Below are 16,261 nucleotides of genomic sequence, written 5' to 3'. Positions count from 1 at the left end.
AGCCTGGCACAAGTAAGTGGAAGCAATGCCAGGACTCAGCTGACGTGGTGGTGGTGGTGATTATTGTTCTAAGAGGAAGTACAACTAGGCAACCATCCTCTATATAACACCAATCAGAGACAAAAAATAGAAGGGGTCCGACACTTCTAAAAATGAAGGTATCGGCCAAAGGAAGACAAGGGCCACGAAGGACGTGAAAATGAAAGACTGCCTAGCCCTCGCAAACGTAATAGCGTCGGGGTCGGAAAAGAACAAGAGTTGACCAAGAGAGGTCAGGATAGGATAGTTGAAAGTGAGGAGCCTGGCTCAAGTAAGTGTCAGCAATGCCAGGACTCAGCTAAGGGCCCCGTGGTCGCCAACCCGCGCTCCAAAGTTCAGAGCCCCTGGGGCCCCTTTTAGTCACCTCTTACGACAGGCAGGGGATACCGTGGGTGTTATTCTACCGCCCCCACCCACAGAGGGATTTGATTAGGGAAACAAGTGCGTAGCTAGTGCGTTGAATTAAAATGAGGCTCTTTAAGGTTCAGTTTTCTGGCATATAATACTTTTTATTTCGGCATCGTCGAGCATAAAATAATTTTCCTCTCTCCTGAAAAATTACCAATTTGCTAGTTACACCCTTAATTCAGGGAGATCTTCAATTATCCATGGACAATCCCTGAGTGGTCTAGTAAGCGGTGAGTTCCTTGCACGTATCGAGGTTACCTCCTACTCTTTGACGGATCTCCGTGGCCTGTATGGAGAGGAACACACTTTGAACGTGAGCGACTGGCTCATAGCTGATAACTGAGTCCTTATCTGATTTCAGAACGGTTCCTGAGCTGTCGCGCCTTAAGAGGTGTTTATTAACAATCACTGTTTATTAGACAAAGGGTTATAATAACAATGAACGGTACAGCTATGAGGATATCGCTTAAGTGTGCTTTGTTATTCAAGGCTTACTGGAGCAGGATCCTACAGCCTGGAGAATGGGCCCGTCGTGACTGAAGAGCCAGGCGAAGGTTAGGGTACGATCTGATGTGGATATCGAGCAAGAACAACTTTCCCTTTTACTGCCATTCACTGAAACATAAGCTAACACCTACGAGGTAAAAACACTCCTGGCTTGAGGGAGTGGCCGCCCGGTTAAGGCAGTGGAGCAGAAAATCTCCGTTTAGCAGAGTGCTGGGTTATTGCCGTGTGAACCAGGACAAACGGACCAAAAACACTTTATTCGCTTCCTTAGAGGAAACTGTCTTTATTCTAAAGGAGATTCAAAGAAAAGTACCACGATTTGTTCTTGGTCATTTCCGACAAAAAGTAGTGTTACGAAGATGTTGAAAACTGTGGGTTGGGAAGACTTAGGACTAAGGAGACGAGCTGCTCGACTAAGTGGTATGTTCCGAGCTATCAGTGGAGACATGGCGTGGATGTTTATTCGCGTGGCCCCCGCAGAGGCTTGGTCCAGTTCTTTCGAGTTGACACCTGATAGGGGATCTGCGCGCTCGTGAGAATGGGGCACACACTCACCCAGACCCCGAACGAAACCAATGAAGGTTAAAATCTCCAACCCGGCCGGGAATCGAATCGGAGATTCCTTGGAGCAAAGGCCATTTGGCGATGGCGCTAGACATGGCATTAGCAAACAAATAGGCTTGAGTGGAATTTTTAAATAAAATGGAGATTAAGTTGGAATTCAAGAGGACACATTGGGGCAAATGTTAGTTTTATAACCGAGCGAGTTAAGGGCGCACAGATGTGAGCTTTTATTCCGGAAATACTGGGTTCGAACCCCACTGTCGGCAGCCCTGAAGATGATTTTCCGTGATTTCCCAATTTCACACCAGGCAAATCTGGGGGTGTACCTTAATTAAGGCGACGGTCACTTCCTTCTCTCTCCTAGCCCTTTCCTGTCCCATCGTCGGCAAAAGAGCTATCTGCGTCGGTGAGACATAAAGCCAATTGAAAAAAAGAACAATTGCTTGATTCATACTGAAAATCTCGCCCTCGATAGCCTGTCTGTGATTTGAATAAACGTTGGTTATATCTTCCAATTTACTCTCCACCCTTGATTTCACCCTCTTTTCTACCAAAGTTCTGAATTGAATTTCTTCCTTGTTCTATAGTTGCAGATACCCACATAAGTCACCAGATGTCTTGCTGTGTATGTTGGGTATGTTGGGTATGTTGGGTTTTCAGCCGAAGGTTGGTTTGATCTTCCACAGCTCCACCAACAGCTGTCATAGATAACCTACGTGTCACTGAAAAAGCGTACTAGGTAAATGAGAAGTGAGGTAGTTTTCCGTTGCTTTCCTCACTGAGTCAGAAGTTGCTATTACATCTCAATCTGCCAAGCCCAGTGAAATGCATGCACCAAGCGACCCTATGAGCGATATTTTCACAACATTCATAACAGGGACTGGCTGCATAAGGAACGGTGTTATTGGCATCGCTCATACCTCGGTCACTTTCATATTGTCAAAGCCAAGGATGAGACTGAGACAGATCAATGAAAGTAACAAATTTGTTCTAGCCCGTACCAGAAGACATAGTGCACATCTTGCTATACACCGACATAAATGGTGAAATTCATGTAATTCGTGACACATGTTGCTTGGAGGAGTGCTGAATTGTCAGCAGTAATTTGAAACATAGTTAGAATAAAGTAACGAAAGAAAAGAATACATAATCAGGCTGATGTCCGGCTCCATGGCCTTCGGGCCTAAGACTCCGTGTTCGATTCGCGGCTGGGTCGTTTAAATCGTGAATGGTTCATCACCTTGGCTTGGGGATTGAGAAGCACACACAACACTACTGACCGCCAACAAAATATGCAGCCGATCCACCCACCCTCGTTGGAGGGTCTTCCCTACAAGGGGTGCCACACGGAATTTATAACAGATATCAGCGACCACGATATGCTTTGTTCTTGTTTATACCAAGTGTAACTGCTCAGACTTCTGCAGACCAACACAAATATGTTATATTAAGTAACCATAAGTAGAGCCTCCGTGGCTCAGACGGCAGCGCGTCGGCCTCTCACCGCTGGATACCGTGGTTCAAATCCCGTTGACTCCATGTGAGATTTCTGCTGGACAAAGCGGAGGCGGGACAGGTTTTTCTCCGGGTACTGCGGTTTTCCCTGTCATCTTTCATTCCAGCATCACTCTCCATCATCATTTCATAGCATTTATCACTCATTAATAAATCACCTTGGGAGTGGCGACCCCATTGTAATAACAGCCTATATATGTTTCATTCATTCCATCCCTGACCCGGTCAACAGGTTGTAGGTTTTCATTTTCAAGTAACCATAAGTCGGAGTTTGGTAGTTGAGGTACTTTTTGACATGATTACGAATGAAACCAGAACATTTAAATTTAATTGTAAGCCTTTGCACGAAGCGTCCGAAAGTGCGGCCTCTTGCTGTATGACCTGCTCATTCACCCGAACTTACTCCATTTCGCTTCTTTGTGTATGAGACCCCAATTGGATCGTCGCTCGGGTGCTTGCAGCTGTTTACTCTCCACACCTCGTGTCTAATTCTTTGATCGTCGACGACAGGCAATGGCAGGTCGTTATAAAGCTTGTATTGCAGCGTTCGAACAGTTTTTGTGAAGTACCACAATTAATTTGAAATGTAATACGGGGTGGCCCATCCTCAAGCACGTCAAAGAATGCCTGAAATAGCAGTCTCAGACCTACAGCTCTGTGTGAATTTGTATATGATGATGCTGGGTTTAAAGGGTTCAACTAGCACTATTTCTTGCAATATTTTTCTCCATGGAATTGCTTGTTTTACTCTCGTTATTGTTGGGTAATTATGTTAACTTTATTATCACACTGCTGGAAGTGACCGTTGCGATCTGGATATTTCCCGATTGCGATGTATTTGTTAATAAAAATAATAAAATATATTTGTCCTGGACTCTTCTGTCGCACCTATTGTTGAATTTTGTTATACTTCGTAATTCCCATTGAAATACTTGATAATTACCTTTCATTGCCAGTTGAAGCTAACATGAGTTCATGGTTTAAAGTAGGCCTTGTTATAGAGGTTGAGGAACACTGTGATATTAATCTTTAATTAGGTCTATCGTTTTCAAAGGATGGTTGCCCAGTTGTACTTCCTCTTAAAACAATAATCACCACCATCATCTATCGTTGTCACAGATCTTGGTAATTTGCAAGAAGCTATAAGATGAACAAGCATGACTCAGTTTGGTGCAAATGTTGCAAGCAGTTTAGGTTGAGCAAACTGTGCTGAAACCTTGCGATCTAATATCCTGGAGCTAAAAAAAAAATATGGTATGAAAATGAGCATTTCGTAAACTGATGCTAGTTGGGAAAAACTAAAGGGAATTAGAAATCAGATAGATCATTTAAAATAGGAACATGTGGATGAGTTCGTGTGCTTAAGATATGCACTCGTAGTACAGTAAGTGAAGTCGAATAAAGGCGCAGCAAATCTAAAGCTGTCAGCTACGAAACTGTGTGTATCTTGATGTCATAATGTTTGTAATATTTTGACGGTCCTCTTATGCCGTTTAATGTTGATAATGATGCTGATTATTATTATTATTATTATTATTATTATTATTATTATTATTACTTCTTTCTTTCTTTCTTTCTTTTTTCTTTCTTTATTTCTTTACCTGTTCACCCTACAGGGTTAGTCTTTCCCTCGACTCAGAGAGGTATCCCACCCCTATCGCCTCAAGGGCAGTATTCTGGAGCGGGAGACTTTCGGTTAGGGGATACAACTGGGGAGGATGATCAGTACCTCTCCAAGGCTGCCTCACCAGCTGTGCTGAACACAGGCCTTGTCGGGGCATGGGAAGATCGGAAGGGATAGACAAGGAAGAGGGAAGGAAACGGCCGAGGCCTTAAATTAGGTACCATTCAGGCATTTACCTGGAGGAGAAGTGGGAAACCACGGAAAACCACTTCGAGGATGGCTGAGGTGGGAATCAAACCATACTATAGTCACTCAGTTGACCTCCCAAGGCTGATTGGACTCCGTTTCAACCCTCGTACCACATTTCATATTTCGTGGCAGAGCCAGAAATCGAACCCGGGCCTCCGGGGTTTGGCAGCTAATTACGATAACCACTACACTACAGAGGTGGAAATTATTATTATTATTATTATTATTATTATTATTATTATTATTATTATTATTATTATTATTACCGAGCTCGATAGCTGCAGTCGTTTAAGTGCGGCCAGTATCCAGTATTCGGGAGATAGTAGGTTCGAACCCCACTGTCGGCAGCCCTGAAAATGGTTTTCCGTGGTTTCCCATTTTCACACCAAGCAAATGCTGGGGCTGTACCTTAATTAAGGCCACGGCCGCTTCCTTCCCACTCCTAGCCCTTTCCTGTCCCATCGTCGCCATAAGACCTATCTGTGTCGGTGCGACGTAAAGCAACTAGCAAAAAAAAAAAATTATTATTATTATTATTATTATTATTATTATTTCTGGAAGGGCTGTACTCTACCTTCCCAAAAGGTCAACTTCAGGCAGCATGGCAAGCCGGAACACACTGTGCCGCGTTTATTAGATAAGCGGCAATCAGTACTTGTCCAAACATCGGCCACCTTTGACACTGCAGAGGGAATGTCGTCGTTTCATCGATTCGTTTCCAAGGGTCGGAACCCTTCGTAACGACGAGTCTCTAAAATTGGCACAATGCACTTGTAAATATTAGCTCAAACAGAGCGAGCTGCTCGTGCGGTTAGGGTCGCGCAGCTGTGAGCTTGTGTTCGGAAGATAGGGGTTCGATCCCTACTGTCGCCAGCCCTGAACATGGTATTTTGTGGTTCCCATTTTCACATCAGGCAAAAGCTGGGGCTGTACCTTAATTAAGGCCACAGTCGCTTCCTTCCCACTCCTAGCCCTTTCCTATCACATCATTCATTCACTACTGATCTGCATTTAGGGGAGTCGCCCAGGTGGCAGATTCCCTATCCGGTGTTTTCCTAGAATTTTCTTAAATAATTGAAAAGAAATTGGAAATTTATTGAACATCTCCCTTGGTAAGATATTCTAATACCTACCTCCCCTTCCTATAACCGAATATTTGCCCCAATTTGTCCTCTTGAATTCCAACTTTATCTTCATATTGTGATATGTCCTACTTTTAAAGACACCACTCATACTTATTCGTCTACAGATGTCATTCAACGCCATCTCTCCACTGACAGCTCGGAACATACCACTAAGTGGAGCAGCTCGTCTCCTTTCTCCCAAGTCTTCCCAGCCCAAACTTTACAACATTTTTGTAACGCTACTCTTTTGTTGGAAATCACCCAGAACAAATCGAGCTGCTTTTCTTTGGATTTTTTCCAGTTCTTCAATCATGTAATCCTGGTGAGGGTCCGATACACTGGAACCATACTCTTCTTGCGGTCCTACCAGAGATATGTCCTCTCCTTTACATCCTTACTATAACACCTAAATACTCTCATAACCATATTGCACCCGCTCACTTCCTGAGTCCCAGACTAGCATTTATCTCAGGGGTGATCAGTTCGAAAACGATAAAAAAAATTATATAAAGAAAATCAAAAAAATATATATCGGCGCATCAAATGAACACAGGGATGAACGGGGCATGAAAATTTAAGGTTACGGGGGACGACTCATTCATGGATACAAATTTTTGACTCCACAATAGGACTGGGAAGTGACAACTGAAATTCCATGGGCATACTGGACTAACTACAATGAAAAGATATGGAAACTGTTTCCTATTGAAATTGCAATGAGGAGCAATTTATTCACTTATTTTGCATACTACACATGATGACAATTTTACATTGGGACACTTTAATCCTGAAAAATAAATGACATAATACTTGGATAATACCTCACTATTCTGGTAGTGTAAAACATCTGGTGAATTCGCCCCAATTGGTTACTGGGGATCGAATTCACATCCGTATGATTGGACGTTTCACCGCTGGAGATCTTCTTTCGGAGACGAAGGCACGACAGTAACTTTTTACTGTCGTCTCCTCGTTCCGTTTGGACATGAGACACTTCCGGTATGTACATTCTGGTGAGCCGGACACCCACCGTGGAAAATGTTATCGCCTCGAAAAAACGGGAATTTATAATACGGACAAACTCTAGCCTATTATTTCCAGATTCACAAACACGCCAGGTAGAGTTCATTAACTCAAAGCCTATTTCAATATTTACACTTGTCAATACGACAAGACGTAGGGAAAGGTTCATTACTATGCTCTGACCCTGAAGACATGTGCCGTCCGTGGGTTATTTACGTATCTACCGCTAACAATCTCCCCGTGAAAACCCAACATCTGGTTCGGAGCAGTTCGACACAGGATGACTGTCCCTAGCATATCCTCCTATGATTATTAAATAATATCATTACCATTCTTTATCTGATCATTATCATATTCTTTGACTACCATCAATTAATTTTATTATTATCACTAGCGAATGTACCCGTGCTTCGCCACGGTATTCTACATTGTATTCGAATATCGAAGTAAATAGTGTGCATGTAGTAAATAAGATTGTTTTAAAATTGCATGTCTCTTAGCGTTATCCGAGAAAGAGCATGGGGAGGTCCCCGTACGTTGTTTCCAATGTAAAGTGTTTGTTATGGATTTGTGATATAACGACAGGCTCACTTGCCTACTGCCATTCACAATCGAGTTGGGAAGTTTACATTATAATTGCAGGCCCCATTGCCTACTATGCGCACAGAATCGATTTGGGGAGTTTTCGTTAAAATGGCTGCCCCCCTTTCCTACTTCCAGACAGATTACAGTTTTTATTATAATGGCAGGCAATTACCCTACTATCACTCGAAACTGAGTTGTGCAGTTATCATTATAATGCCAGGCCCATTTTCCTACTTCCAGCCAGCTTACTGCCAGTCACACCAAGTTGGTGAGTTTCCATCAAAATAGCAGGCCACTATGCCTAATGCCAGTCACATTTTACATGAGGACATTTCTTTATAATGGCGGGCACCCTTGCCTACTGCCAAACACAATCGGGTAGGGGAGTTTTAAACAAAACTGCATGCTCACTTGCCTTCTGCAAGTCAAATCGAGAAGTGAACTATTCATTACAATTGTAGACCTTCCTTACTAATGACAGTTACACAGGAGTTGGAGAAGGAACCCTTTCATACTGCCAGTCAAAGTATGACACACAAAGTCGGTGTGGGGAGTACTGATTACAATAGCAGACCAACCCTTTCTCGATCACTACAAATCGACATACGAAAGTATATGCGTGTTTACAATATTGAAGACCTTCATTTACAGATTAACTGCTACTAAACGTACGTCATATCGACAAAGGATTATACCATAAGACACGCCGGATTTAGTGGCCTAAATGCCTGGTCCTATGATATGTCATCTATTCTTGGGTCAGATTGAGTTAGAAACGTGGAACAGGGTAACGTTCTTGTAAGATTATCTCACATTACATTACTTTTCGGATAATTATGTGACAGCTACATACATAGCATTTGGCTGATATATGGCTACTGGGTGGGCCAATTTTCGTGAAGAGTTTGATGATTCTGTATTTCATATAAGTAATCGAAGGTATGAATTATGCATGTGAAAATTCCAAATTGACTTAACATCCATTAATAGAGAAAAATCAAACGTAAAAGGGATACAGATACGGCAAAAAGTCATAAGACCAAGGTTGTAGATCATTCCAAATTGAACGAATATTGTGCAATCAGTTATGTGATAGGAATTTCCGAAGGTCTGCACCATCATTAAAATTGCCTGCATATTTCTATATTCTTCGCGGATAAAAAGTGAAAAATTTAATGATCTAGGATGTTTTCCGTTCGTTACAGGCTAAAACGTATAATTTTGTCAAATTTCAATTATCTTCTTTTTCTTCTGGCAGATTATGCCGCAATCTGGATTTTGGGCGAGGCGGGTAAAAATTAGGACTTTCAGGAAACTAAACCAAAAATTATGCAGATGGTCAATATTACCCCTTAAACGGAAAGCTGTACGAAAATTTCGCCAAAATAGTCAGTGTAGGGGCACACAGTCGTTACGATTTGATTTATGTAGATAAGGAATCTGCTCCATGTAAAACACCTTTTTGGCTATGTCCGCTGGACTTAACCTGCAAAACTGACCATTCATGATATCTCCCTTATTAATCCTCCTGACGAAAAAATGCACATGAAAAAAAGGTTTAGAGGTAGAATTCCATCACGTTTGGTCGATTTCCAGTCAGGTTGGTCTTGTTCTGTATATATTGTGGAAGAGTAAAATCACCATTTCGATTCCCTATAAACCGCCAGTCCATTCCGGAACATGAAATGTTATTTACGTTTAAAACCTACCTTTGGACAGGTGGATGCTAAATATGAATTTTGGTTCGAATGTCTTCAGTAGTTTTCAAGTTGTAAGGAATACGCTTTACACGCACCCGCTCGAGAGTTAAGTCCGTTGGGACTTGTACAGAAAAACGGTCCGTTAATGATATCTCCCTTATTAATCCTCATATCGAAATGATGCACATGAGAAAAAAGGTTTAGAAAAAAATTTCTACCAAGGCAGGTAGATTTAAATTAACGTTGGTTGTGTGTATTTTGTGGAAGTGCAAAATCACTGTTTCGGTTTCGTATAAACCCCCAGTCAGTTCAGGGATTTAGAAACAATATTTGCCCTAAAACCTATCAAGGACAGGTGTATTCTAAATATGAGTATTGGTGGGAATACATCCAGTAGTTTGTAGCATTCGCGTACATACGGCGTAATTAAGGAAGAAAATAGTACAGTTAAGAGAGTTGAAAGTAATAGAAAATGGATTATAACTGAGGACAGCCGGAAAACGACAAATATGTAAATGCCTAGTTAATGTATTGGAAAATCAAATGACCCTCAATAAATTATGCTAGTGTGAGTTATGGATATAATAAAGCGGTAACAGAGGAGAAATTTAGGTCCAGTGATTCCTAGGTAAACAAAAAATAAGAAGATGACTAATGGTGTTATTACTTAATCTATTCGAAGGCGGTTATAACATCCAACGATATTCCGCCAATATCCCGCAGATAGGCCAATTGACGCCTCTCCTGCCTTCTACCTAAGGAACAACCACGAATTTAAAAGCATGGTGAGGAAAATGGCAAAACGTTACTTCCCTGCTGGCATGCAGTCAGAGACGTTGCCATGGTAACCTGTAGGTTCGTTGTCGGTCTGTCGGTTACTCAATGCAGAGCATGGTACCAGCAGAAAATTGTAAATTTCTCCGTCATGTAAAGAGTAAGGTAAACTATGAACATAACGAAAGTTGTTTATAATGAAGAGACGTTTCACGTACGGTAAACGAAGCTTACAGAAAATCAATAGTATAAGAGAAAATGGAGGAAAACCATTCTGGTTTCCCTATAAACCCCCCGTCTATTGAAAGATTTTAAAATGATATGCATATTGAAACCTTCCATGGGATGAATACACTCTAAATATGAAGTTTAGTTGAGATCTATCGAGCCGTTTCGACGTGATGGTGGAAAGACCATTCTGGTTTTCCTATAAACCCCCGTCTATTCAAAGATTTTAAAATGATATGCATATCGAAACCTTCCCCGGGATGAGTATACTCTAAATATGAAATTTCGTTGAGATCTATCCAGCCGTTTCGACGTGATGGTGGAAAAACCATTCTGGTTTTCCTATAAACCCCCCGTGTATTCAAAGATTTTAAAATGATATGCATATCGAAACCTTCCCCGGGATGAGTATACTCTAAATATGAAATTTGTTTGAGATCTATCGAGCCGTTTCGACGTGATGGTGGAAAAACCATTCTGGTTTTCCTATAAACCCCCGTCAATTCAAAGATTTTAAAATGATATGCATATCGAAACCTTCCCCGGGATGAGTATACTCTAAATATGAAGTTTGGTTGAGATCTATCCAGCCGTTTCGACGTGATGGTGGTAAAACCATTCTGGTTTTCCTATAAACCCCCGTGTATTCAAAGATTTTAAAATGATATGCATATCGAAACCTTCCCCGGGATGAGTATACTCTAAATTTGAAATTTGGTTGAGATCTATCCAGCCGTTTCGACGTGATGGTGGAAAAACCATTCTGGTTTTCCTATAAACCCCCGTGTATTCAAAGATTTTAAAATGATATACGTATCGAAACCTTCCCCGGGAAGAGTATACTCTAAATATGAAGTTTGGTTGAGATCTATCCAGCCGTTTCGACGTGATGGTGGAAAAACCATATTGGTTTCCGTATAAACCCCCGTGTATTCAAAGATTTTAAAATGATATGCATATCGAAACCTTCCCCGGGATGAGTATACTCTAAATATGAAATTTGGTTGAGATCTATCCAGCCGTTTCGACGTGATGGTGGAAAAACCATTCTGGTTTTCCTATAAACCCCCCGTGTATTCAAAGATTTTAAAATGATATGCATATCGAAACCTTCCCCGGGATGAGTATACTCTAAATATGAAATTTGGTTGAGATCTATCCAGCCGTTTCGACGTGACGGTGGAAAAACCATTCTGGTTTTCTTATAAACCCCCCGTGTATTCAAAGATTTTAAAATGATATGCATATCGAAACCTTCCCCGGGATGAGTATACTCTAAATATGAAGTTTGGTTGAGATCTATCCAGCCGTTTCGACGTGATGGTGGAAAAACCATTCTGGTTTTCCTATAAACCCCCCGTGTATTCAAAGATTTTAAAATGACATGCATATCGAAACCTTCCCCGGGATGAGTATACTGTATATATGAAATTTTGTTGAGATCTATCGAGCCGTTTCGACGTGATGGTGGAAAAACCATTCTGGTTTTCCGATAAACCCCCCGTGTATTCAAAGATTTTAAAATGATATGCATATCGAAACCTTCCCCGGGAGGAGTATACTCTAAATATGATATTTGGTTGAGATCTATCCAGCCGTTTCGACGTGATGGTGGAAAAACCATTTTGGTTTTCCTATAACCCCAACGTGTTTTCAAGGAGTTTAAAATGATATGCACATCAAAACCTTCCCCGGGAGGAGTATACTCTAAATATGAAGTTTGGTTGAGATCTATCCAGCCGTTTCGACGTGATGGTGGAAAAACCATTGTGGTTTTCCTATAAACCCCCGTCTATTCAAAGATTTTAAAATGATATGCATATCGAAACTTTCCCCGGGATGAGTATACTCTAAATATGAAATTTGGTTGAGATCTATCCAGCCGTTTCGACGTGATGGTGGAAAAATCATTCTGGTTTTCCTATAAACCCCCCGTGTATTCAAAGATTTTAAAATGATATGCATATCGAAACCTTCCCCGGGAGGAGTATACTCTAAATACGAAGTTTGGTTGAGATCTATCCAGCCGTTTCGACGTGATGGTGGAAAAACCATTCTGGTTTTCCTATAAACCCCCCGTGTATTCAAAGATTTTAAAATGATATGCATATCGAAACCTTCCCCGGGAGGAGTATACTCTAAATATGAAGTTTGGTTGAGATCTATCCAGCCGTTTCGACGTGATGGTGGAAAAACCATTCAGGTTTTCCTATAAACCCCCCGTGTATTCAAAGATTTTAAAATGATATGCATATCGAAACCTTCCCCGGGATGAGTATACTCTAAATATGAAATTTGGTTGAGATCTATCCAGCCGTTTCGACGTGATGGTGGAACAGACAAACAGACAGACAAACAGAAACAATTTTATTTATATAGATTTTTACACTCGTTCTTCACCCCCTTTCCTTCCCCGTCCAAAGGAGTCCTATGAGTGCCTTACACAACAGTATATTTTTTTCCCAGATATTAAGTCTTATTTGTACCTATTTTGGTTGAAAGCTATGCCCAAACGTACATGCATAATCTCACTGCTCTAGAATCCTGGAGCTGACGTTGCCATGGTTACGGCAGTTCATTTCTTTATCCGATTCCTAGAGCAGGGGTAGTGTGGTGCCAATATCTCCGTAACGGTTGGTTTTAGGGCCTTAAAACATGGTTTTCGGGCCCGTAGGGCTTACCGAGTTTTGTTCTTTGCGTCAAGAGGATTAAATTGAGCTTTGTCTCGTCCTTATACGACAAATTCGATATTTTGCCTATAATAGTATAAGAGAAAATGGAGGAAAACCGTTTTTCCTATAAAACCCCCGTCTTTTCAAAGATTTTAAAATGATATGCATATCGAAACCTTCCCCGGGGTCAGTATACTCTAAATATGAAGTTTGGTTGAGATCTATCCAGCCGTTTCGACGTGATGGTGGAACAGACAAACAGACAGACAAACAGACAAACAGAAACAATTTTATTTATATAGATTAATTGCAATTATAATCCGGTATTTGATTATTATCATTTGTCATCCGGGATGATTATATGCCAACCCTTGCCGACGTTTCAAACGAAGGGTCGTTCTTCCTCCTAATTTATCCGCACAATATAATGATCAGCTTCTTCATAAATATTTTTATTATTATTATTATTATATTTATTATTATTATTAGTAGAAATCGTGATTATCGTAACCCGTAATCATCCTCGCTGTAATACTTCAACTTCTCGCTCTTATTATTTTCATCAAAAGAAAAAGTATCTTCATTGGTTATTCTTCTTCTCCTTCTTCAAATATTTTATTTTTTATTATTATTATTAGTTAAAAATCTCAAATCTTTCATTTCTACTCCCAACATCATTATAATGTCCAAAACATAAAAAATAAATTCTTCTAAAAAGTAGTTTTTATTTTATTTATTATTATTATTAATTTAAAAAAATTAATTTCGCCTGTTACACGGTAGTCCACTCTTAATATGTTTAACGCATAACCCCTTTTACAATTCCGATTTATCTTGGCACTAAGCACTGGATTTAAGACAAGATTCACTTGGAGTATGATTATTGTTATTATTATTATTAAAAATGGAAAGATGATATTTTAATTTCCACTCTTTAGAATTTAGTCACATATGTTAAATCCCGTTATGAACCACTAAGATCTGCTTTATATTGGTCGGGACAACACGGTATCCGGGACCGTACCTTCAGTTTCGTACTGCCGTTAATTTTATATGGGGACACACGTCCTCCCAAGACACATCTCACAACCTATGGCACATCGCGGCTGGGCAAATACCTCCAATGCCGGCGATTGCTAAACTATTCCTTCCAATTTGAAGTCCATTTCCTTTCATCGGAACTCTTCAAACATTAATTCATAAATTAATCCTCGGTGCGTGGATTCTACCACTAATAACACCGGCATATGCATTTATATCAATTTAGGCCTTGAGATTCATCTATTTCATCATTACAAACAATACGGCTCAATTTATTTCACGACGGATATTCGTCCCTCATGACTTCCAACTCTAAATATGGGCTCAAATCATTCTGGGCTTTTAACATATCGTGACCATTCTACTTCACGTGCCTATATCGCTTTTAAACAAATTTTTAATAGTTAAAATATTATCCAAAAACGTAAAAACAAAAATTTACGTAAAATCAAACTGATTACGCGAATGAAAGTCTTTAACGCTACATGTCATCTCCACATTGATTATTATATTTGCACTGGCTAACTCACGAGGCACTGTCATTATTATTATTATACTTTAACTCGCAAACGCACACATATTATTATTATTATTATTATTATTATTATTATTATTATTATTATTATTATTATTATTATTATTATTATTATTATTATTTTACTTTCCTTTGTCAACTCACAAACATTATTATTATTAGTATTTTAATGACCTTCCGTACGCAACACAAATCTTACATACTCTGGCTCTTTCATAATCTGGCTGTCTAATAGAAATTATTCCTAATTAAAATACAAATGATCACCGCAGTGAATGAAATTCAAATAAATGGGTTAGCACAACAATAATTTAACACTTGAAATGAACTTAAGTCAAAGTATTACGAACAGCATGCATTAATTGAAAGAAATATATCCCATATTTACATTATATACAACAAACATATACTCAAATTAATTAATCTAACCCATTATTACGTTAATATAAATTTGTCCGTCTAACAAAAAAATAAAATCATGGACTCGGGAGGCGGACCATGTTAAGCAACCATAATTAATTTACACTGAACCCCGTTTAGTCGCGATAACATCCCCCAAATATCAAAATTGTGTACTCATTCCTATGCAGAATTCCATTGTCTCGTAGCGGATGAGATATAGGCCTTACGGCCCCATGGTGATCTACTCGTCCATCATGTCGCACAATACAAATTTAACACAATAAAACACTTCTGGGTGACTACCCATGATTAATACCTTATTACACTATTTTACACAAGAATACTAATAACAAAAAACACTTATAGGTGCTCCTAGACCCCTGACACTCGCACAATATACTCTTCATATACGCCCGAAACACACGTCGTGACACATTACGACGAAATGTCGTTCATTTGAACCGGCGCGTATCGCGTCTTCAACCGGCACTTCCTGGTTTATTTCTAAGCTGTCTTGATAATCGCCTAGCTCCTATGGTTCCCTGCTCGGATAGTTATTCACCGTCTATCTTGAGGTGTTTACTTCAGGCTCCGCACACTGCCTTCCAAAGGTACTATCGGCGTTCCGTTAATTATTTATTATTCAATCACATGACATTTATTAAATTCAACATACGGTTGTACTGATTATTTACCCTCGGTACTATGGATAATTTCACTGTTCGTATTCATTCTCCTGATAACTCACGCACTTTCAGCTTTAACTGACTTCGAATGCGTCCCGAGGTACTGACTTACAGAGTCAACGTGTCAGAGTCTCAACTACTTCATACGACTGACACGACTGGTGACTTCAAACGACTGGGTGATGTGAGGTCCGACCGGTCACAACTGGTGACTTCAAACGGCTAGGTGATGTGAGGTTCACTACTGGACGTTTATGGACGATATGGTTTCCCGCCGGGGTCATCCGCGGTCAGCTCCTGGAGAGGGGGGTTGGTTATCCTAAATCGGCATATGCAGGTGGATTTGGATCTCTTGCTTTATCCTACTTAATACACTGGCGATACACATTCATGTGTCGTATTCTGAACTCGTATCGTTCGGTGATCATGGAAATATCACTTAATTTCTGTCCTCCACCTTTCGCGCGCTAACTCGGCGTCCCTGATGGCGTGCTCATCTCGACCATTGGCAAGATAGCGTGGGTCATTTCCACGAATTCATTACTTTAATTTATTACGATTACAATTAATCAACATGGGAATGAT

The sequence above is a fragment of the Anabrus simplex genome, chromosome 3 (genome assembly GCF_040414725.1).
Source record: "Anabrus simplex isolate iqAnaSimp1 chromosome 3, ASM4041472v1, whole genome shotgun sequence".
Taxonomy (NCBI): Eukaryota; Metazoa; Arthropoda; class Insecta; order Orthoptera; family Tettigoniidae; genus Anabrus; species Anabrus simplex.
The sequence above is the reverse complement of the archived record's forward strand: the minus strand, read 5'-3'. Positions refer to the sequence as shown.